The 25,000-nt window shown below is 38.2% G+C and overlaps 1 protein-coding gene and 1 long non-coding RNA gene across 2 annotated transcripts in view; one reads left to right on the plus strand and one right to left on the minus strand.

The window, feature by feature from the left end:
* Positions 1-15,633, minus strand: part of LOC135224449 (uncharacterized) — a 289,668-nt gene extending 274,035 nt beyond the window's left edge. The window contains exons 1-3 of the long non-coding RNA XR_010316735.1: positions 15,592-15,633; positions 14,921-15,062; positions 10,649-10,767 (exon numbers count right to left, since the gene is read on the minus strand). This is a non-coding gene — a long non-coding RNA (uncharacterized LOC135224449). The remainder of the gene's footprint in view (positions 1-10,648; positions 10,768-14,920; positions 15,063-15,591) is intronic.
* LOC135224448 (scavenger receptor class F member 1-like) overlaps positions 1-25,000 on the plus strand; it is a 315,394-nt gene that overhangs the window by 244,119 nt on the left and 46,275 nt on the right. The gene's annotated exons all lie outside the window — the stretch shown is intronic.

The raw sequence follows: 25,000 nt of genomic DNA on the forward strand, positions 1-25,000 counted from the left end.
GTCACGTACCGACCCCTTGGTACGTCAAACGTCGATTTTTATAAACGTTACGTACTCGACTCGAGGGTAGGTTACGTCGCATTCCGACCCCTTAGGGAGCATGTTACGTACCGATTCATGGAAAGTCACGTATCCATAATGAACAAGTTATCTTACATATCCTACGTACGTCACATTCCGATTTCTGAGGTACACCCGCACACCAATTTTTAGGTACGTCCACGTACCGATTCTGAGCAGAGTTGGTACATTACGTAACTATTCTGAGTACGTTATGTATCGAGTCTGGGCACAATACGTACCGATTCTGGGTACGTTACGTACCTATTCTAGGTGTGTCACCTACCAATTCTGGGCGCGTTACGTACCGAGTCTGGGAAGGTTACGTGCTGATTCTGGGTACGTTACGTACCTAATCCAGGTGCGTCACTTACCGAATCTGGGTCACGTAACGTACCGATTATGGGCTCTTCACGTACGGATCTGAGTACGTGAGCACCAATTCCCCAGGACCATCACGTACCCACGACCCCTTGGGTACTTTTTCGCGTGATTTGATTGATAGATTTGTGAAAATCAAATGGCTCTCATTTGTATTCAGTGCCCAAATTTACACGAGCCATTTATAGGAGAATTAAAGCCAATAAAGTTAATTAAGTCTTTCTTAGATATTTTTACGTGGCTGGGAACCAATTGGTTACTAAGCAATGAGACAGACAGCTTATTGTGAGATCCGAACCACACCGAGAAATGAATTTTATCACAGAGTTGGGAATGGAACCCGGACCTGAGTCGGTAGTCAAGCACGTAACCGACTAGCCCAACGAGGAACTATTAAAGTCGATTAAAGTACGTTTCAAAATGGCATTATTGCAATGCATTTTAATATGTTTTATCGACTTTTTTTTTGTATAAAGTCGATAAAATCATATCTAAATGTATTGCAATAATGACCATTTTGAAACGTATACATGTCACACTTCCTCTCCTGAACCAAACAAAAACTTCTTTCAGTTTTCTTCTGAAGATTGAAAAAGAAACCCACAAAATGACTTAGTATAACTTGTTTACTTGTAATTATTTACATATTATTTTGCTCAACACTCGAGTACTTTCAGACACACTTTCTCATGAGATGGGTAGGTTGTCAGATTGGGTCAAGGCCCAGCAGCCTTCTGGAACTTCTTCTTGTCAGGATATCAGAGCGACAAGAGGGGATTAACAACTCTCAAGAGAATGGAAACCAGGACCACATAAATGACAGATCAACAAGAAGAATTTCCAGAAGACTGCTGGGCCTTGACCCAGTTTGACCATCTAGTACGCATCTCTTGAGAAAGGGCACAGATAGGATCTGAAAGTACTCGAGTGTTGAGTAAAATAATATGCAAATACTTACAAGTAAACAAGTTATACTCAGTAATTTTGTGGGTTTCTACTGCCTCTCCTCTTATTTAAGAAAATTAAATGGTTTTATTCTCATTTAACTTGCAATTTTATACCAGACATATATGAAAATTACTGTAGATAAAATTACATTAAAATGTATAGCAATAAAACCATTTTGGTAGGCATACCTAACACTTGTATGTTAAAACGGAATTACGTAACAAAAGTACAAGATGACGCCGTTCATTGGTCCCTGGAGGAAATAAAACCAACCGGCTTTTTTTAAGTGGTATTATCTTCTTCTTCTTCTTTTTCTTCTTATTCTTGGCTGCTTCTACTTCAATCTGTGCACGGCGCCCAAGTCTACCGGCTTTTCTTTCTAAACAAGCAAAACTACCGCTAACTATTTGACCAATTTGTATTTTCAAGCGTATTTCTATCGTCCCAATGACATTTATGTGAACGATGTATTATATACTGGTGCCAAGTATGATTAGATATAAAAAATATATAAAAACTAACCATACCTGATGTACTTTTCATTTAAGATTTCGATTATAGTTTCAAAACAATAAAATAATTGGTTTAATCAGGATTGACCGACTGCAAGTCAAAACAATGCGTTTTTCAGCACGTTATGTTTCACCCTTTGGACTCTCGTTCTTAATTAAGTTATCGTTATGCCAGACAACAGTTCAGGTTTCTCGAGATATCCAACGCTCCCGGTTTAGGGTTGACAAACATCAAATAGGAAACATTTATTTCCCCTCTCAAATCTTTAGACAATCGACTGCTACCCAACAGAGAAAGGGACAACTCAGTCTGATATTCTTCAGTGTCTTGCAGTCGACTTTTTCCCTCAAACATTCTACCCAAAATTAATTTGAATTTCAACTTCCCTCTTGGAAGATTACAAAGATCTTACCTAATAACTTAAGTAGTTTATTTTGTCAATTAATTTTATCTCTATCTTCTTTCTTAATTTTTATCCATGTTTATTTTGTGAATTGTCATCTGTTTACCTATTCATGCTTTAATTACATTTATTTATTTTATCTAGTTCCATATCATAATAATTTAAATAATTTATTTAATTTACCCTGCTACATGTTCCAAGGCAATCTAGAATACTACTTAGGTCGGAATAGGAATAAAAATAAAGAATTTAGGCCAAAGGTCGAGAGCTGGGTCCTGTGATGAAGTCACTCGGCGCTGAAAAGGAAATTAATAGTAAGAAGATCAAAGGTAAGAAAAGTCAGATGGAAGAAAGACAACATGAACGAAGGTACAGTAAAACGAATGAAAGCCCACTTACTTCGGAGCCAGTAGCGACATTTGCTATCTGGGCAGGGGCAGTTGACCTCAACAGCATTGTCGCTGCTACCATCCGGGCAGGGGCTGGCTTTGTCCTGGCAAGAGCCTGTCGCGCCTGGGCATTCGGGTTGTTGACAAGGGACGCAGCACTTGCACGGTTTATCATTGAAGCCCCTGCAGAGTTGCTCGCTTGGGAGAAGCCTTTGGGGCATTCCCGAGCTGGGTGGGCGCAGATACCCTTGCCCTCAGCGCACGTGCTCTGCAGACATTCCTTGCAGCACCTGAACAGAGGTAGGGTGTAAGTGACATGTTTACCAGATAATTACATGATAGTTTTATTTTATTAGTTTATTTTACCATCTTTGTGATGGGTTAGGTAAAATGGACTTAAGATATTTCTCACATTGAATATGAGCCTATCCTTATCCAATTAAATAGGCATAGGGACAAACACATACACATACACACAGATCAGTCAGTTTCTTGTCTACAAGTGTAGCACACTCCATTTCACAGTTTAAACGTAAAAGCTTTTTTCAGCTCAAACTGATCCTCTATAAGATTATCTCAGGTCTATGTATACTAGTACAGCTTTTCCATCTACAATACAGTCAATCTTTACTTAATCTCTCTCTCTCTCTCTCTCTCTCTCTCTAACCTGCAGTCTCCTTTAGCGCAGTCGTGCAAAAGGCGTACACCTCCTCCTCTGCGCAACTCCTTCGACAATGGCCTCCATTAGCCTTACAGTTGTTTGATGGCTTCTCCGTCACATGCTGTAGAAGGGTAGTGAATTCATTAATGATATAAGACTGAGTCTGGATTATTTTTTTTTTTTCTGCATGATCAATTCTAATTGAATATAGAATCCAGGATGGCTTTAGACGCTATCAATTTTATTGGTTTCCTATTTATTATTATTTTTATTCAATTATTTATTTTTGACTCTCACAGTCAACCTATTCGACTTTTTTTTTTTTTTTTTTTTTTTTTTTTTTTTTTTTTTTTTTTTTTTCAATAGAGTGGGGTTCGGGTTGCACCCTAACTCCTTAGGAGTCCATCACTTTTCTCACTATGTGTGCTGTTTCTAGGCACATTCTTCTGCATGAGTCCTGGAGCTACTTCGGCATCTAGTTTTTCCAGGCTCCTTTTCAGGGATCTTGGGATCGTGCCTGGTGTTCCCATGATTATGGGTTCAATTTCCATTGACATATCCCATATCCTTCTTATTTCTATTTTCAGGTCCTGATACTTATCAGTCTTTTCTCTCTCTTTCTCTTCTACTCTTGTGTCCAATGGTATTGCGACATCAATGCGTGATACTCTCTTCTTGATATTGTCAATCAACGTCACATCTGGTCTATTGCACGTATCACCCTATCTGTTCTGATCCACAGTCCCCAGAGGATCTTTCTTTGATCGTTTTCTATCATTCCTTCACGGTTGGTAAGCTGCTGGGAGTTTCTTGCACAGGCTCCAGTGGAGGGGGCGGGGTTTTGCAACCGAATCGTGCCTCTTTTTGTACTAGTTCTGTGCAAGTGCCAGACTTTCACTTGCTATGTATAGTTTCATTTTTCATATTACACTTTCTGCATATGGGTAAGATGTTATACCCATCTGTCGTTTTTGAACATATCTGGATATTATTTTTTATATTCTTATTATTATTATTATTATTATTATTATTATTATTATTATTATATTATGCTAAAGAGCTTTCAGATTACTATATATTTTGTTGATTTCGTGTATTGGCGAGAAAATTGTAATAATAATAATAATAATAATAATAATAATAATAATAATAATAATAATAATAATAATAATAATAATAAAGAACTACTATTCGGAACCAACCAGAAAAGGACTATACAGCCAACTAAGAGGGGAAGACAACCACCCAGAAATTCCTGAAGCCGGACCAAGTAACAGACTCTGGGAAAAACATATAGAGCAATCCGGTATCACACAACAAACATGCAACATGGCTCCAGGAAGTCAAGGAAGAAGAAACAGGGACAATAAAACAAAGATTCACAAAACATCACGACAGACACAGTCATACACCTACTAGAAAATGCCAAACTGGAAAGCCCCAGGTCCAGATGAAGTCCATGGACTGGCTCAAAAACTCAAGGCCCTGCACCCACGAATAGCAGAACAAATCCAGCATTGTATCTCAAATCACCATGCAACCAAATGGATGACCACAGGAACAGAACATCCTTAGTACAAAAAGACAAGAGTAAAGGAAATATAGCCAGTAACTACAGGCCTATCACCTGCCTACCAATAATGTGGAAGTTACTAACAGGTATCATCAGTGAAAGGCTATACAACTACGTAGAGGAGACAAACACCATCCCCCACCAACAGAAAGGCTGCAGAAGGAAGTGTAGGGGCACAAAAGACAGCTCCTGATAGACAAAATGGTAATGAAGAACAGTAGGAGAAGGAAAACCAACCTAAGCATGGCATGGATAGACTATAAGAAAGCCTTCGACATGATACCACACACATGGCTAATAGAATGCCTGAAAAATATAATGGGGCAGAGGAAAATACCATCAGCTTCCTCAAAAGTACAATGCGCAACTGGAATACAATACTTACAAGCTCTGGAATAAGACTAGCAGAGGTTAATATCAGGAGAGGGATCTTCCAGGGCGACTCACTGTCCCCACTACTCTTCGTAGTAGCCATGATTCCCATGACAAAAGTACTACAGAAGATGGATGCCGGGTACCAACTCAAGAAAAGAGGCAACAAAATCAACCATCTGATGTTCATGGACGACATCAAGCTGTATGGTAAGAGCATCAAGGAAATAGATACCCTAATCCAGACTGTAAGGATTGTATCTGGGGACATCAGGATGGAGTTTGGAATAGAAAAATGCGCCTTAGTCAACATACAAAAAGGCAAAGTAACGAGAACTGAAGGGATAAAGCTACCAGATGGGAGCAACATCAAACACATAGATGAGACAGGATACAAATACCTGGGAATAATGGAAGGAGGAGATATAAAACATCAAGAGATGAAGGACACGATCAGGAAAGAATATATGCAGAGACTCAAGGCGATACTCAAGTCAAAACTCACGCCGGAAAAATATGATAAAAGCCATAAACACATGGGCAGTTGCCAGTAATCAGATACAGCCGCAGGAATAGTGGAATGGACGAAGGCAGAACTCCGCAGCATAGATCAGAAAACCAGAAACAAATGACAATACACAAAGCACTACACCCAAGAGCAAATACGGACAGACTATACATAACACGAAAGGAAGGAGGGAGAGGACTACTAAGTATAGAGGACTGCATCAACATCGAAAAACAGAGCACTGGGGTGGGCAATATCTGAAAACCACTGAAGACGAGTGGCTAAAGAGTGCATGGGAAGAAGGACTAATAAAAGTAGACGAAGACCCAGAAATATACAGAGACAGGAGAAAGACAGAAAGAACAGAGGACTGGCACAACAAACCAATGCACGGACAATACATGAGACAGACTAAAGAACTAGCCAGCGATGACAATTGGCAATGGCTACAGAGGGGAGAGCTAAAGAAGGAAACTGAAGGAATGATAACAGCGGCACAAGATCAGGCCCTAAGAACCAGATATGTTCAAAGTATGATAGACGGAAATAACATCTCTCCCATATGTAGGAAGTGCAATACGAAAAATGAAACCATAAACCACATAGCAAGTGAATGCCCGGCACTTGCACAGAACCAGTACAAAAAGAGGCATGATTCAGTAGCAAAATCCCTCCACTGGAGCCTGTGCAAGAAACGTCAGCTACCTTGCAGTAATAAGTGGTACGAGCACCAACCTGCAGGAGTGATAGAAAACGATCAGGCAAAGATCCTCTGGACTATGGTATCAGAACAGATAGGGTGATACGTGCAAACAGACCAGACGTGACGTTGATTGACAAAGTCAAGAAGAAAGTATCACTCATTGATGTAGCAATACCATGGGACACCAGAGTTGAAGAGAAACAGAGAGGGAAAAAAATGGATAAGTATCAAGATCTGAAATAGAAAATAAGAAGGATATGGGATATGCCAGTGGAAATCGTACCCATAATCATAGGAGCACTAGGCACGATCCCAAGATCCCTGAAAAGGAATCTGGAAAAAAACCTAGAGGCGAAAGTAGCTCCGGGCCTCATGCATCCTAGAAACGGCACACATAGTAAGAAAAGTGATGGACTCCTAAGGAGGCAGGATACAACCCGGAACCCCACACTATAAATACCACCCAGTCGAATTGGAGGACTGTGATAGAGCAAAAAAAAAAAAATAATAATAATAATAATAAAAAATAATAATACTAATAATAATAATAATAATAATAATAATAATAATAATAATAATAAAAATAATAATTATTATTTTTTTTTTTTTTGTTCTATCACAGTTCTCCAATTCGACTGGGTGGTATTTATAGTGTGGGGTTCCGGGTTGCATCCTGCCTCCTTCCTAGGAGTCCATCATTTTTTCTACTATGTGTGCCGTTTCTAGGATCACACTTCTGCATGAGTCCTGAGCTACTTCAGCCTCTAGCTTTTCTAGATTCCTTTTCAGGGATCTTGGGATCGTGCCTAGTGTTCCTATGATTATGGGTACAATTTCCACTGGCATATCCCATATCCTTCTTATTTCTATTTTCAGGTCTTGATACTTATCCATTTTTTCCCTTTCTTTCTCTTTAACTCTGGTGTCCCATGGTATTGCGACATCAATGAGTGATACTTTTGCTTCTTGATTTTGTCAACCAAACATCACGTCTGATCTATTTGCACCTATCACCCTATCTGTTGTTTGATACCATAGTCCCAGAGGATCTTTGCCTGATCATTTTCTATCACTCCTTCAGGTTGGTGCTCGTACCACTTATTACTGCAAGGTAGCTGATGTTTCTGCACAGGCTTCAGTGGAGGGCTTTTGCCACTGAATCATGCCTCCTTTTGTACTGGTTTCTGTGCAAGTGCCGGACATTCGCTTGCTATGTGGTTTATGGTCTCATTTTTCGTATTGCACTTCCTACATTTGGGAGAGATGTTATTTCCGTCTATCGTTCTTTGAACATATCTGGTTCCTAGGGCCTGATCTTGTGCCGCTGTTATCATTCCTTCAGTCTACTTCGTCTACTTTTATTAGTCCTTCTTCCCATGCACTCTTTACCCACATCGTCTTCACTGGTTTTCAGATATGCCCGTGCTCTGTTCTCGATGTTGACGCAGTCCTTTATACTTAGTAGTCCTCTCCATCCCTCCTTCCTTTCGTGTTATGTATAGTCCTGTCCGTATTTGCTCTTGGGTGTAGTGCTTTGTGTATTGCATATGTTTCCTGGTTTTCTGATCTATGCTGCGGAGTTCTGCCTTCGTCCATTCCACTATTCCTGCACTGTATCTGGTTACTGGCACTACCCATGTGTTTATGGCTTTTATCATATTGTCGGCGTTGAGTTTTGACTTGAGTATCGCCTTGAGTCTCTGCATATATTCTTTTCCTGGATCGTGTCCTTCATCTCTTGATGTTTTATATCCCCTCCTTCCATTATTCCCAGGTATTTGCATCACGTCTCATCATATGTGTTTGATGTTGCTCCCCTCTGGTAGCTTTATCCTTCAGTTCTTGTACTTTGCCCTTTTGTATGTTTACCTAAGGCGCATTTTTCTATTCCAAACTCCATCCTGATGTCCCCAGATACAATCCTTACAGTCTGGATTAGGGTATCTATTTCCTTGAAGCTCTTACAATACAACTTGATGTCGTCCATGAACATCAGATGGTTAATTCTGTTGCCTCTTTTCTTGAGTTGGTACCCGGCATCATCTTCTGTGGTACTTTTGGTCATGGGAATCATGGCTACTACGAAGAGTAGTGGGGACAGTGAGTCGCCCTGGAAAGATCCCCTCTCCTGATATTAACCTCTGCTAGTCTTATTCCAGAGCTTGTAAGTATTGTATTCCAGTTGTGCATTGTATTTTTGAGGAAGCTGATGGTGTTTTCCTCTGCCCCATATATTTTCAGGCATTCTATTAGCCAGTGTGTGGTATCATGCCTAAGGCTTTCTTATAGTCTATCCATGCCATGCTTAGGTTGGTTATCCTTCTCCTACTGTTCTTCATTACCATTTTGTCTATCAGGAGCTGGTCTTTTGTGCCCCTACACTTCCTTCTGCAGCCTTTCTGTTGGTGGGGGATGGTGTTTGTCTCCTCTACGTAGTTGTATAGCCTTTCACTGATGATACCTGTTAGTAACTTCCACATTATAGGTAGGCAGGTGATAGGCCTGTAGTTACTGGCTATATTTCCCTTACTCTTGTCTTTTTGTACTAAGGATGTTCTTCCTGTGGTCATCCATTTGGGTGCATGGTGATTTGAGATACAATGCTGGAGTTGTTCTGCTATTCGTGGATGTAGGCCTGAAGTTTTTGAGCCAGTATCCATGGACCTCATCGGGACCTGGGGCTTTCCAGTTTAGCATTTTCTTTAGTTGGTGTCTGACTGTGTCTGTCGTGATCTCTGTGAATCTTTGTTTTATTCTCCCTGTTTCTTCTTCCTCGACTTCCTGGAGCCATGTTGCATGTTTGTTGTGTGATACTGGATTGCTCTATATGTTTTCCCAGAGTCTCTTACTTGGTTCGGCTTCAAGAATTTCTTGGGTGGTTGTCCTTTCCCTCTTAGTTGGCTGTATAATCTTTTCTGGTTGGTTCCGAATAGTTTCGTTCTGTTGGTATCCCTTATTCCAGTTCATGTACCGTTGGATCTTTTGTGCTTTGGCTTTAAGCCTCTGTTTTTAATCATCTCATTGTGTTGTTTAGTCCCCTCTCTTGTACTTTGTATTTCTCATTGAGTTCCTCCCTTGCTTTCTTGCTTCTTAGCCTTTTTTCTGTCATCTCTTTCAATTTACTCAAGTCAGATCTCATCACCATGATTTGCTTTTCCAAGCGCCTTTTCAAAGAGGTTGCTGTTTTGGTTTCTGTTGGGTTGGTTGTGCTGGTGGTGTTGGTGTTTGTATCCCAATCAGTTCTGCTACTAATCTTGTTCCTGATATGCTAAGTATTTTGTTTCTGTGATACTGGTGGTGTGTATTATGCCCATTATTTCATTGACCTCACTTGTTTTCTCCCTTAATTTCTTGGTGTTGTAGGCTTTTATGGAGGGGATCTTTGTTCTCTGTATCTGGCTCCATCCATTGTCTAATCTTTTCTACCCATTCCTTCCTCTCTATTACTATGTCGGTGTTTCTTCGTGTGTCGTTGTTTGATACCTCATCACACCTATGGTCTTCTGTGGCATCGTCTCTCAGTTCGTCTTCGTGTAAGTCTTTGTCGTGTGACCATTTCCCTTTCAGTTCTTCTCTTTCTGTTGGGGAGAGCCAGTTGTTTTTCTTTATGTTCCTTACTTGGTCTGCCAGCCTCTGCTCTGTTTGGGGGTGTTATTCCTCTATTCCAGATGTTAACAACCTTCTTCTATCCTCTCTCCGTCAGGTGCTTGTGATGTAGCATCTCCATATTTCCTTATTTTCTTCTCTTGTCCATTTCTTCCTTTGGTTTGCTTCTGTAGCTCCAGTCTCAGGCTGTTGGTTACTGTCGTTGTGGCGGTCAGTAGCTGGATGACGACCTCCTAGTACCTGACCGTCTTCCCCTTCAATTGGTTGAATACCTGGCTGCCGGACGAAGCTCCTCTGTTGCCAGAGGTTCCATTTACGTCGTTGTCGTTTATTCCTTCATTTCTTTCCATCATTGCTGAGTTTTGCTATTTATTATTATTATAGTATTATTATTATTATTATTATATTATTATTATTATTATTATTGTTGTTGTTGTTGTTGTTGTTGTTGTTGTTGTTGTAAAATAAGAGACTTGTCATATAAGAATATTTGTATAATAATGATAATATCATTATTAACTTATTACTTACAAGCGCAGCAAGTGCAGAGCCAATTCGAGTCAGTCCGAGGGCAGATGTCAAGGGTGTAGTCGCAGCTTCCAGAGTCCTGTCGCAACTTGCAGACTCCGTTGTGGAATTTTTCGCACTCACTGAGAACATGGATATTAGTTATCATCATTATTATTATTCAGAAGATAAATGCTATTCATATTGGTTCAAGTCCACCACTGGGGCAATTGACCTGAAATCAACCTTCCAAAGAGACCTCTTCTCAAAAAATAAATTAATAAATAGATAGAAAAATTGTGAGCAAATTATAAAATACATACAAGGCTTATATTAGAGTAGTAATGCATTGCATCTTCACTTGAACTTCTGAAGTTCTATTTGCACGACATCCTCAGGGAGGCTTCATCACAGTCCGATGGTACGAGGAAACAAAGGACTTCTGTAACTGAGAAGTCCTACAGAGAGGCGCATTTCCTGCATATTGGTGCTGCTGTTCACCGAATTTGGTTACTCTCGACAGAAGAGAGAGACAGCAGTCTCTGAAATATAGTACTTTTCTCTCTACATTTTGGTGTTTTTATGGGCTCCTTTTATTAGATGGAATTCTGTTGTTACAGAACATTTTTACCAGTCATTGTCAGCCCATTATGGAATTCAACCGCCTTTCCACGATTCTTCACTCACTTCCAGAAGTCAAGCCAGTTTTCCGCAAGTTTGAAAAAGAACTGAACAGACTACACCGGCTGAAAAACCAAAAACACTTTTTGGAAGAATGCCTCAAAGAACAAGTACTTCCAAAAAATGTACGGATTCGGGAGATGGACTCTGCAATCAAACCCCTTCCCTCTATCACACAAGATTTCCTGGAAGAAAGAATCACCAATACGAGGAAACGACATCTTCGTGCTACGCAGAGTGATATATGGAACTCAATCTAATCTTCGCCTCCTCACTACGGACCACGTATATCAGGTATCTGATTTCATTCTGTTCCGACATTGCTGCCTATAATAGCGTGACTCATTCCAACAGACTTTTACGCAAGTTAAATAACCTAATAGATAATAGCGCATGGAATAATCTTGAACAACACAAGACAAGTTTTTAAACTTATCCAACACCCCCCTTACTGTAAAATCAACATTTAGTTTAAATTTAGGCTTATCCTTTGCCCTTATGCCAGACCGCAAAAACAACCTAGACTTCATAGTGGCTTTTGATAAATTCATATCTGACAAAAACTACAGCCGTGAAGAGATATGTTTAAAAGGAGTGTTACTAAATGCTTTAACTGACCTTCATAAGAAATATCCTGTTCCCCGCAGATTCATGATAGCCATCCACTCGCTAAAAAAGTTAGATGTTATAATAAGTAGATCCGACAAAGACGGCAAAATTGTAATAATGGACAAAGACTTCTACCTCGACAAAATCAACCAGCTCCTTAGCGACACAAATACTTACGAAAAACTGACGAAAAATCCCCTCCAGAACGTTTCCACAGAATTTTTTCGGAAAGTAAGATTAATTGGCCAGGACAAAAAAGAGTATTGAACTATTAGAGAAATTTAAAGTAATTAATCCTAAATTACCCTACTTTTATGGTCTTCCCAAAACTCACAAAAGACAATCTTCCATTCAGACCCATCGTTTCATGCGCCGGAGCTTTCAATTACAAAATTTCTAAATGGTTAGCTGGGCCTCCTTTCTCCTTTTTTATTGGCACTTTTTTCTCCCAGCCACATCAAACATTCGGAAGGCTTTTGTCACAAATTCAGAGAAGCACATATAACCACTTCACAACATAAAACTTTTAAGCCTGGACGTAGACTCCCTATTCACAAAAGTACCAGTACACGACGTTCTTCAGTTTTTAAGGGGACAAAAATTATCCCCCTATTCAGATCATTTCCCTTTGGCATTTGACAAAATAATAAAGTTAGTTGAATTATGTGCATCTAATAACGTATTTTCATTCGGGGAATCATTCTACAAGCAAAAATTCGGTGTAGTATGGGTAGTCCTTTAAGTCCTATTTTTAGCCAATCTGTACATGGAATACTTTGAAACTACAGTAATAAATGCAATAAAACCCAAAAACCAAAAACATGCTGTGGATGAGATACGTGGATGACGTACTAACTTTTTATGGGATAATAAGTGGGGTAATTTTAATGAATTCCTCTCACAAAATTAAACGCATTAGTGCCCAGCATCAAATTTAAAAGTTGAATGGGAAACAGACAACAAAATTCCTTTTCTTGATGTTTTAATAATCAGAGACACGACAGAATACAAATTTACCATATACAGAAAACCAACGTTCTCACTTTCATATATTCACTACTTTAGCTATCATGACAATAATATCAAGATAGGTGTAGCTAGCAACCTATTTTAAGAGCCTTACGAATTTGTTCCCCAGATTTCCTGGAAAAAGAATTTGAACTAATTCGCAAGCAACTTTCATCTTTAAAGTATCCTGACCATATAATGAGAAAGCAATTCAAAAGCAAACGTAATTTTCTACCGACCCCACCCTAAAGACAAGACCAGAGACACACCCAACAATAAAATAAAAATTCCCCACCTGGAGACGATTAAGAGAGTAACTCACCACCCCCTGGAAATCCAACCCTTTTGCATTTACCTACCAAATACCTTAGCCAAATCCCTGATTAACGTCCAACAAAAGACATCGCCCAAAGACTCTGGGGTATATGAGATCCCATGCCAGGACTGACCAATCTTTACATCGGATTTACAGGTAAATCACTTCCCCAGAGATTCAATACAACACAAACGGTCAGTTAGGTATGGACAACAGAACTCGGCTATTTTCAACCATATAAATGAACATAACCATAGAATAAACTGGAATATGTCACGTGTAATTTATAGCAGCAACTGCCGGTACAAGAGTCAAATGATGGAATCGGCCTTAATAAAAGAGAAGCAGGTAATGAACATCTCAAAAAGGGAATTGGACATCGGACATCGTCGACGCAGTGTTCATTCAACCATCGCTTAAGAAGATTAAAGGAAGATTATCAGCGGGGGTGACCTAAATTGGCTTACTTGTGGACGAATCTCTTGGTATAAATACCACCTTTTCTGTAAACTTTTCTCATTCATATACCTGAAGAGAGAGACAGCAGTCTCTGAAATATAGTACTTTTCTCTCTACATTTTGGTGTTTTTTTTTTATGGGCTCCTTTTATTAGATGGAATTCTGTTGTTACAGAACATTTTTACCAGTCATATGTATATATATATATATATATATATATATATATATATATATATATATATTATAGATATATATATATATAGATCAAGCTACAAATGTCTCTTAATATCCAATTCGCTCTACCTCGGAATTGTATTTCAATATATGTTATTCTTATGTTATTCTTCTTCATACATGTATATGAATCACGGTAGTGTGATAAAAAATTCATATCTATGAATTATATATTTATGGTAGATATATATATATATATATATATAGATTAATATATAATTAATATTAATATATGATGTATACATAAATTGAGATTTTTTATTATTACAAATATCATAATTTTTTTAAATATCTTTTTATCTGTTTACATACCCACATATTTATTGAATGTATTTGATTTCTATATTTATTTTGACTTCGTGTTCAAGAAAAATAATCACTTGACTTAAAACCAAAATCTTGTTACTGATATTTAGTAAAACGGACTACTCACATCCAAAATCGCCTATGTTAACATCATGTTAATTTGTCTTTTCAGCTGGAAATGAACATAAATGATAAAGATACATGTCCCTGTCTCACATGGGGATCGATCCTAGGACTCAGTGGAAAACAAAGGGTACGATCGCCTGAGCTACGAAGAACCTGTAACAAGCTGAAACCCATAAAGTATTGACGCAATACCCAAGGATTTGCCTGGGTATGCTGCACACCTTGCGTACCAGGTAATTTTGACGAACTCCCCGACCCTATAGTGACGCAGGTGATAGCATTATTCGAATGCATGTTTTTGCGGAATTGTGTTAACGATAATGACTTCTGAAAACTGGCTCAGGTGGTGAGGAAATAAATCACTTCCCGGTAAACGAAAGATCTATAATGAGATTTCCGACGGTTATACAGCTACGAACTAGACAAAATAAAAAATCTAAACAAACACAAAAGACTAAAATCCAATGAAAAGTAAAGGTAGGATGATAAACAACGGAACGTACTACGGTATCAAACATTAAGAAACGACAAAGAATATAGTCTATTTTAAATCTTACGGTGTAGTAGAACCACAACAGGAGGACTGATCGGAAGGATTGATTGAAGGTAGGCCCCCAGCTATCTCCTTGCAGTCAAAATCGGCTCTCGGATCCCCTTCGGGAGGTTTGCAGTCTCTTCCCGCTGTTCACCGGAAGTGGTCTGTGAAAAGGAAAAAGGAAAAAGGACACTTCATTAAAAACCGTTAATGTGAAATATTTCGGAGGTATTTACAGCTGGTACGTATGCGTCAAGGGAACTATAGAATATTTAGTATATTGCATTATGGTTAGGCACTGTTTCCTTTATTTGTTCCTTAGAATGGGAATCAGTCAAGGGAATAATAAGATTTATTGTATAGCGTATTTCTGATTCAGCACTTTGTTTCCTTATTTTTTTCAATAAAATGGAATTAGTCAGGGAACTCATAAAATAATATTTATAGTGCATTATGGTTAGGCACTATGTTTCCTTCATTTGCTCCTTAAAATGGGAATCCGTCAAGGGAACTATGAAACGAAGCAATATTGTGTTCTGGTTAGGCACTCTGTTTTCATCCATTCGTCCCTTCGAATTTTCCAGCGAAAAGTAAATGAATAATAGAGTCGAAGAGTTAAAATGGTTATCAATATGCCCTAAGAATTTATCGAGGAAATTAACAGGGCTCTACATCATATACATAACAACTCACCTGAGGAAAGGCGTTGTCGGGTACGAGAAGTAAGAGGAGCCAGGAAGAGTGTCAAGGAAATGGAGTCCAACGCATTCTGATTTACCTTTATTTGGCGATCCCTGAATAAAGTATTCACGTTTCAAACATAGGTTACGTATCATTGTTTGTTGACTCAGAAGTTGAGTTTGTTTCGATATGTATTCGGCCGCTGTCAACAGGGGCAGAGGCAAGGGATGCTTTTGAAAGTCAGACCTTTTCTCATTCACACAAAGTTCAGGTCCCTGATAGCTATAAGGTCAGTTATTCTTCAAGACTCGTATACGCAACCAGTGATATGCTAAAGAAAAGGCCATATTTTTAATATATAAACCAGTAACGATTTTCTCATGATGCAAAAGGAAAAATTAAAGACAAATTTCAAGTCACAGCAAATCCGCTCATTTTCTAGTATATGTGCAATAAATAGTGCTGGTTCAAGCGATTATCAACAGGTAATTTATAGAAGCGCTATTCACATTTCACAAATAAAAAATGACGTGTCCTTTAGCCTGGAATTAGTGGAGGGAAAGCAATCATTATTCTTGGTAACGTAGCGAACCAAAGGTGACCTGAGGTCAGGGTTCGTAGAATATAACAGAAATCGTGCCACAGTTTATCAGGAATCAATGAATTGTTTATTACCAGGTTCAGGGAAATTGTTATGAACCAGAATAGGGGAAACAGCGATCTTAGAGTACTGTTAAGGTAACGATTACTGGAAGATGTTTGTGGCTGTGTAAGCTCAAGCGCTCTAAAGAAAGAGAAAAAGAGACAGTCAGACCTCAAGTCGGCGATATAGCAAGAGAAGAGAGAGCGAAGAGGAGAGATGGAGGATGAGAAGAGAGAGACTCGAGAAGAGGATGAGAGGAGAGAGAGCAATTGATGAAATAGCGGATAGAGACTGAATGAAAACAGTATATTTTCATATTTATCATAAATATGAATAATAATAATAATAATAATAATAATGAATAATAATAATAATAATAATAATAATAATTAATAATTTATTGAAAATAATGACAAAATTTACAGAATTGATTTGATACAAAATTCTCTCAATTCTTGTTATGATTTGTTAAGAAGAATTGATAGAATTTTTTGTATAAAATCAGTTCTGTAAATTCTGCCATTATTTTCAATAACACTTATTTAAATGAAGGTCCTATTTCCAGCATACAATAATAATAATAATAATAATAATAATAATAATAATAATAATAATAATAATAATATGTGGCGCCGTGGAGGAGTGGGTTAGGTCCTCAATGGACTTAAGTCAAGTTAAGCGCATTGGGGCTGGTCAGTCGTTGGATGGGTGACCGCTCTCCTCGGCGTTGATTCCTTGGAAAGGATCTTTACCATAATTTCCTCAGTCTACTCAGCTGTAAATGAGTACCTATCCCTGATGGGGTAGGGTCCAGCTATGGGTTAAATAGCAAAACTCAGCAATGATGGAAAGAAATGAAGGAATAAACGACAACGACGTAAATGGAACCTCTGGCAACAGAGGAGCTTCGTCCGGCAACCAGGTATTCAACCCAATTGAAGGGGAAGACGGTCAGGTACTTGGAGGTCGTCATCCAGCAACTGATCACCACAACGACAATAATCAACAGCCCGAGATTGGAGCTACAGAAGCAAAAAGGAAAAGGAAGAAAATGGACAAGAGAAGAAAAATAAGGAAATATGGAGATGCTTCATCAGAAGCAACCCGACGGAGAGAGGATATAGAAGAAGATTGGTCAACATCTGGAATGAGATGGAATAACACCCCCAAAACAGAGCAGAGGCTGGCAGACCAAGTAAGGAACATAAAGAAAAAGAAACTGGCTCTCCCCAACAGAAGAGAAGAACTGGAAAGGGAAATGTCACACGACAACGAATTACACGAAGACGAACTGAGAGACGATGCCACAGAAGACGACAGGGAGGATGAGGTATCAAACAAAGACACACGAAGAAACACGACGAAGGTAACAGAGAGGACGGAATGGGTGGGTAGAAAAGATAGACAATGGATGGAGCCAGATACAGAGAGAACAAAGATCCCCTCCATGAAAGCCTACAACACCAAGAAAATTAAGGAGAAAACAAGTGAGTCAATGAAATAATGGGCATAATACACACCACCAGTATCACAGAAACAAAATAACTTGGTATATGCAGGAGCAATGATTAGTAGCAGAACTGATGGGGATTCGAACAACCAACCACCACCAGCACAACCAACCCAACAGAAACCAAAACAGGCAACCTCCTTGGAAAAGGCGCCTGGAAAAGCAAATCATGGTGATGAGATCTGACTTGAGTAAACTGAAAGAGATGGCAGAAAAAAGGCTAAGAAGCAAGAAAACAAGGGAGGAACTCAACGAGAAATCAAAGTACAAGAGAGGGGACTAAACAACACAATAGAAGATGTAAAACAGAGGCTTAAAGCCAAAGCACATAAGATCCAACGGTACATGAACAGGAATAAGGGATACCAACAGAACAAACTATTCGGAACCAACAGAAAAGACTATACAGCCAACTAAGAAGAGGGGAGACCACCCAGAAAATTCCTGAAGCCGAACCAAGTAAGAGACTCTGGGAAAACATATGGAGCAATCCGGTATCACACAACAAACATGCAACATGGCTCCAGGAAGTCAAGGAAGAAGAAACAGGGAGAAATAAAACAAAGATTCACAGAGATCACGACACGACAGACACAGTCAGACACCAACTAAAGAAAATGCCAAACTGGAAAGCCCCAGGTCCCCGATGAAGTCCATGGATACTGGCTCAAAAAACTTCAAGGCCCTACACCCACGAATAGCAGAACAACTCCAGCATTGTATCTCAATCACCAAGCACACAATGGAGACCACAGGAAGAACAAAAAAATCCTTAGTACAAAAAGACAAGAGTAAGGGAAATATAGCCAGTAACTACAGGCCTATCACCTGCCTACCAATAATGTGGAAGTTACTAACAGGTATCATCAGTGAAAGGCTATACAATTACCTAGAGGAGACAAACACCATATCCCCCACCAACAGAAAGGCTGCAGAAGGAAGTGTAGGGGCACAAAGACCAGCTCCTGATAGACAAAATGTAAATGATGAACAGGTAGGAGAAGGAAAACCAACCTAAAGCATGGCATGGATAGACTATAAGAAAGCCTTCGACATGATACCACACATGGCTAATAGAATGCTGAAAATATATGGGGGCAGACACCATCAGCTTCCTCAAAAATACAATGCGCAACTGGAATACAATACTTACAAGCTCTGGAATAAGATTAGCAGAGGTTAATATCAGGAGAGGGATCTTCCAGGGCGACTCACTGTCCCCACTACTCTTCGTAGTAGCCATGATACCCATGACAAAAATACTACAGAAGATGGATTGCCGGGTACCAACTCAAGAAAAGAGGCAACAGAATCAACCATCTGATGTTCATGGACGACATCAAGCTGTATGGTAAGAGCATCAAGGAAATAGATACCCTAATTCCAGACTGTAAGGATTTGTATCTGGGGACATCAAGATGGAGTTTGGAATAGAAAATGCGCCTTAGTCAACATACAAAAAGGCAAAGTAACGAGAACTGAAGGGATAAAGCTACCAGATGGGAGCAACATCAAACACATAGATGAGACAGGATACAAAATACCTGGGAATAATGGAAGGAGGGGATTATAAAAACACCAAGAGATGAAGGATACGATCAGGAAAGAATATATGCAGAGACTCAAGGCGATACTCAAGTCAAAAACTCAACGCTGGGAAATATGATAAAAGCCATAAACACATGGGCAGTGCCAGTAATCAGATACAGCGCAGGAATAGTGGAATGGACGAAGGCAGAACTTCGCAGCATAGATCAGAAAACCAGGAAACATATGACAATACACAAAGCACTACACCCAAGAGCAAATACGGACAGACTATACATAACACGAAGGAAGGAGGGAGAGGACTACTAAGTATAGAGGACTGTGTCAACATCGAAAACAGAGCACTGGGGCAATATCTGAAAACCAGTGAAGACGAGTGGCTAAAGAGTGCATGGGTAAGAAGGACTAATAAAAGTAGACGAAGACCCAGAAATATACAGAGACAGGAGAAAGACAGACAGAACAGAGACTGCACAACAAACCAATGCACGGACAATACATGAGACAGACTAAAGAACTAGCCAGCGATGACACATGGCAATGGCTACCGAGGGGAGAGCTAAAGAAGGAACTGAAGGAATGATAACAGCGGCACAAGATCAGGCCCTAAGAACCAGATATGTTCAAAGAACGATAGACGGAAATAACATCTCTCCCATATGTAGGAAGTGCAATACGAAAAATGAAACCATAAACCACATAGCAAGCGAATGCCCGGCACTTGCACAGAACCAGTACCAAAAAGAGGCATGATTCAGTAGCAAAAGCAAGCCCTCCACTGGAGCCTGTGCAAGAAACATCAGCTACCTTGCAGTAATAAGTGGTACGAGCACCAACCTGAGCGAGTGATAGAAACGATCACGCAAAGATCCTCTGGGACTATGGTATCAGACGGATAGGGTGATACGTGCAAACAGACCAGACGTGACGTTGATTGACAAAGTCAAGAGAAAGTATCACTCATTGATGTCGCAATACCATGGGACACCAGAGTTGAAAGAGAAAGAGATGGGAAAAAATGGATAAGTATCAAGATCTGAAAATAGAAATAAGAAGGATATGGGATATGCCAGTGGAAATCGTACCCATAATCATAGGAGCACTAGGCACGATCCCAAGATCCCTGAAAAGGAATCTGGAAAAACTAAGGAGGCTGAAGTAGCTCCGGGCCTCATGCAGAAGAGTGTATCCTAGAAACGGCACACATAGTAAGAAAAGTGATGGACTCCTAAGGAGGCAGGATGCAACCCGGAACCCCACACTATAAATACCACCCAGTCGAATTGGAGGACTGTGATAGAGCAAAAAAAAAAAAAAAAAAAAAAAAAAAAAAAACAAAAAAAAAAAAAAAAAAAAAAAAAAATAATAATAATAATAATAAATAATAATAATAATAATATGGCATTTTTGGAATCACAAATATAATAATAATAATAATAATAATAATAATAATAATAATAATAATAATAATAATAATAGATGAATTATATCCGAAGCATAAATATAATAGTGATAAAATCAATTAAAAATTTGATTATTTTCACTTAATGAGTATCAAAACTTAAAATTCTATTCAATTTTCTGATCACAAAAACTGAAATTAGACCAATATCACGATCGATATAATAAGCTAAACGTTGCCAGCAGTTTAACGATCACAAGATGAATACAGAAATAAGAGTGATATGTAAATTCTAATGATCTTTTTCTGATCGAAGCCAAATGAACGAAATATTAAGGAAAGACGAAACGGAAAGGGAAGATTATTTTTATCTCAAAGTCACATTGACAAATTAAATTCCGACAGCAGAGAGTAAGAATTCAGGAAGTGAAGAAGCACAAGTGTTTGAAAATTACAATTGTCAGACGTGAGTCATCCTAAAACCTCTGGTCTGATGACGGTTGCGTTGTGCTTTGCTGTTTTGAAAACACGATTTGAATCCCTTATAAACATAGAGCATGGACAAATACACTCTAATAAAATAAAAAAATAAAAAAAACGTACTTACATGTAACTAATATTGTAGTATTTTTAATGTGGGGAAAAAACTAATATTTCTCCCTGAAGCCGATAAAAAAGGCATATCTAAATAAGAACTTTTTAATATCAATGAAACCAAACTTACAAAAAAAAAAAATAAACAGTCGATTCAATAAACAAAGTAATAAAGAAAAGCCAGTTATGAAAGTAAAAGACCTCTGACCTATCACAAAACAATACTTAACAGAAACATTTTGTCTCAAAATAGAGAAATGAATAGGATATGGTTGACATTAGAATCCTCGGAATTATTTATGCCACAAACTTTGCCATAAATGAAGAAACAAAAGCGAGTTGGAGTTCTTATAGTTGTTTTCGAAATATCATACGAACAATATAGAGATTTTTTTAGAGAGAAATGGAAAAAGCGGAATATTATATATATATATATATATATATATATATATATATATATATATATATATATATATAGCATATATGAAATAATGGCGTTTTTCAGTTTGAAATGTACTTATCAAACGTTTATTCCAGTGAGGACCATATCACGTTTAGCAAAAATTTTCTGTATATGTAGCCCATTTATTTATCCTTCTTTTGTTATTCTGTAATGAAAATGAAGAAGCGAAACAAAGGTACTCGGCAGCGAGCATACCTCCGCCAACGCCACTTAAAAACGACCTTATTATTTTTATTGTGATCATTAGTATTGATAATATTTGGATGCAAAGTCTGAAATATTTCATTATGATCACTGCAAGCATCATTCTTCTCAATGAATGATGGAGGAGATCATCCGAAGCTCAAAAATGGTCAAATCTTTTCATTAAGCGCCCCTAAATAAATGCACTCATTTGAATCCGTCGATTCATTCTTCACTTGTTTTGTATTATTATTACTAATTTAACGATAAAAGGAACACACTCAGAATTCTCTTCGAAATTTCTCTAAAGAAAGTAAGGGAGCTTTTTAGAAGATACCTTGAAAGCAGATCGAAAATGAATTCTTAGGGAAACAGCAAGTACTTACGACTTAGGATTATCAATACGGTCCTCCTCACTGACGAAGAAACTGACAGCCACACAGACTCTGGATCAGTGTACTCCATACGTAACAGAGAAGCAAGTGACAGAAATCTCGCTCAGTGCTTGTTCCACCTGTGTGATGCAAGTTCGGACAATTGTTCCTCTTTATCTCTGTTCGAACTCATTGGATGTCGACTGAGACTCGCCAGCCAATTGGATCTTTACCACGTGTTTCTTGAGACACAATTCCTACACAGGTTGAGAGAGAACTTAAATGCTGTAACCTTTCGCAACACATTACTCAATGATAAGAGCTGACTCACGGGGCCACAGACAGCTGTCGAGTTACAGAAGTTCGTTTCATCTCCCCGTGATTCGAGAAGTCAAAGGATAGAGATTATATAGAAAAAATATTAAATAGAAGAATACAATTTTTAATTGTTCATTTCTTCGTGTAAAATAATGCCTTTTGGATATTATCTTATATTTATGTCATTATGCCTCTTACAAATAACGTCCACAGTATATTCGTAAGTTTTATATATATATATATATATATATATATATATATATATATATATATATATTATATATATATGTATATATATTATATATATATATATATATATATATATATATATATATATATAAAAGACAGAATACGTTTGGCGCAAGCGGGCCATAGCATATGAAAGGACAGGGTGACAAGGAGATAGCCGGTCATCAGGTGATACATTTGTTGCCGACGCGTTTCGTAAAAAAGTTACATCATCAGGCTAAAAGAGAAACAACGCAAATTAAGAATACATGGAATATAACTTTGACTAGGAGTCTCAACAAATATACAAAACACATACATAAAAACAAAGCAATTTAAAAAGCACCTGCTAGACTAAAAAGTTGAAGACTGAATGATTCGGAAAGGAGGGAGAGGGGGAATCTCCATCAAGGCTTAAAAGTTTTACGTAGTGAAGTGGTAATATGTGCTTCTCTGAATTTGTGACAAAAATACTCTCCCGAATGTTTAATGTGACTGGGAGAAAAAGTGCCATAAAAAGGAGAAAAGGAGGCCAGCTAACCATTTAGGAATTTTGTAACTCAAAGCTCCGGCAGCATGAAATGATGGCTCTGGAAGGAAGATTGTCTTTGGGAGTTTTAGGAAGACCATAAAAGTAGGGTTGTTTTGGATTAATGACTTTAAATTTCTCTAATTGTCCAATTAATCTGACTTTACGAAAAAATTCTGTGGGGACATTTTGGAGGAGATTTTTCGTCAGTTTGTCGTAAGTGTTTGTGTCGCTAAGGAGTTGGTTGATTTTGTCGAGGTAAAAGTCTTTGTCCATGATTACGATTTTGCCGTCTTTGTCGGATATACTTATTAAACCATCTAACTTTTCTAGCGAGCGGTGGCTACCATAAATCTACGGGGGACGGAGTATTTCTTATTAAAGTCAGTTAAAGCATTTAGTAACACTCCTTTAAAGTACATCTCTTCACGGCTGTAATTTTTGTCCGATATAATTTGAATTTATCAAAAAGCCACTGCCATTATGAAGTCTAGGTTATTTTACGGTTTGGCATAAAGGCAAAGGATAAGTCTAGATTTAAGATTAAGTGTTGGTTTATAGTAAGGAAGCTGTTAGAATTAATTTAAAACTTTGTCTTGTTGCTCAAGGTTATTCCATGCGCTATTGTTTATCAAGTTGTTTAACGTGCGTAAAAGTCTGTTGGAATGAGTCGCGCTAATATAGGCAGCAATGTCGGAACAGTAAGGAGACGAAGATCAGACTGATTTCCATATATCACTCTGCGTAGTACGAAGAATGTCGTTTTTCATGTTGGTAATTCTTTCCTTCAGGAAAATCTTTTGTGAAAGTGGTAAGATTAATTGGCCAAGACAAAAAGAGCATTGGACTATTAAAGAAATTTAAATTCATTAATTCAAAACTACCCTACTTTTATGGCCTTCCCAAAACTCACAAAGGAAATGTTCCATTCAGACCCATCGTTTCATGTGCCGGAGCTTTCAATTACAAAATTTCCAAATGGTTAGCTGGCCTCCTTTCCCCCTTATTAGGCACTTTTTTCTCCCAGTCACATTAAACGTTCGGAAGATTTTTGTCACAAATTCAGAGAAGCACATATTCCACTTCACAATATAAAACTTTTAACCCTTGACGTAGATTCCGTTTCCACAAAAGTACCAGTACAGGACGTTCTTCAGTTTTTGAGAGAAAAATTAGCCCGCTATTCAGATCATTTCCCGTGGGCGCCTGACAAACTAGAAAAGTTAGTTGAATTATGTGTATCTAATAACGTATTTTAATTTAGGGAATTATTCTATAAGAAAAGTTTGTGTGTAATATGGATAGTCCTTTAACTCCTGTTTTAGCCAATCTATACATGGACTACTTTGAAACTACAGTAATAAATGCAATAAAACCCAAAAACATGCTGTGCATGAGATATGTAGATGATATTTTAACATTTTGAGATAATAGATGGGGCAATTTCAGTTAATTCCTTTCTTTCAAAATGAAAGACATTAGTTCCCAGCATCAAATTTAAAGTTGAATTGGAAACAGACAACAAAATTTGTTTCTTGATTTTTAATAATTAGAGACGCGGCAGCATACAAATATACCATATACAGAAAACCAACGTAATAACTTTCATACTGGTGATAGGTGGCGATG

This window comes from Macrobrachium nipponense, chromosome 12 (assembly GCF_015104395.2).
Source record: "Macrobrachium nipponense isolate FS-2020 chromosome 12, ASM1510439v2, whole genome shotgun sequence".
In the NCBI taxonomy this organism is placed as follows: domain Eukaryota; kingdom Metazoa; phylum Arthropoda; class Malacostraca; order Decapoda; family Palaemonidae; genus Macrobrachium; species Macrobrachium nipponense.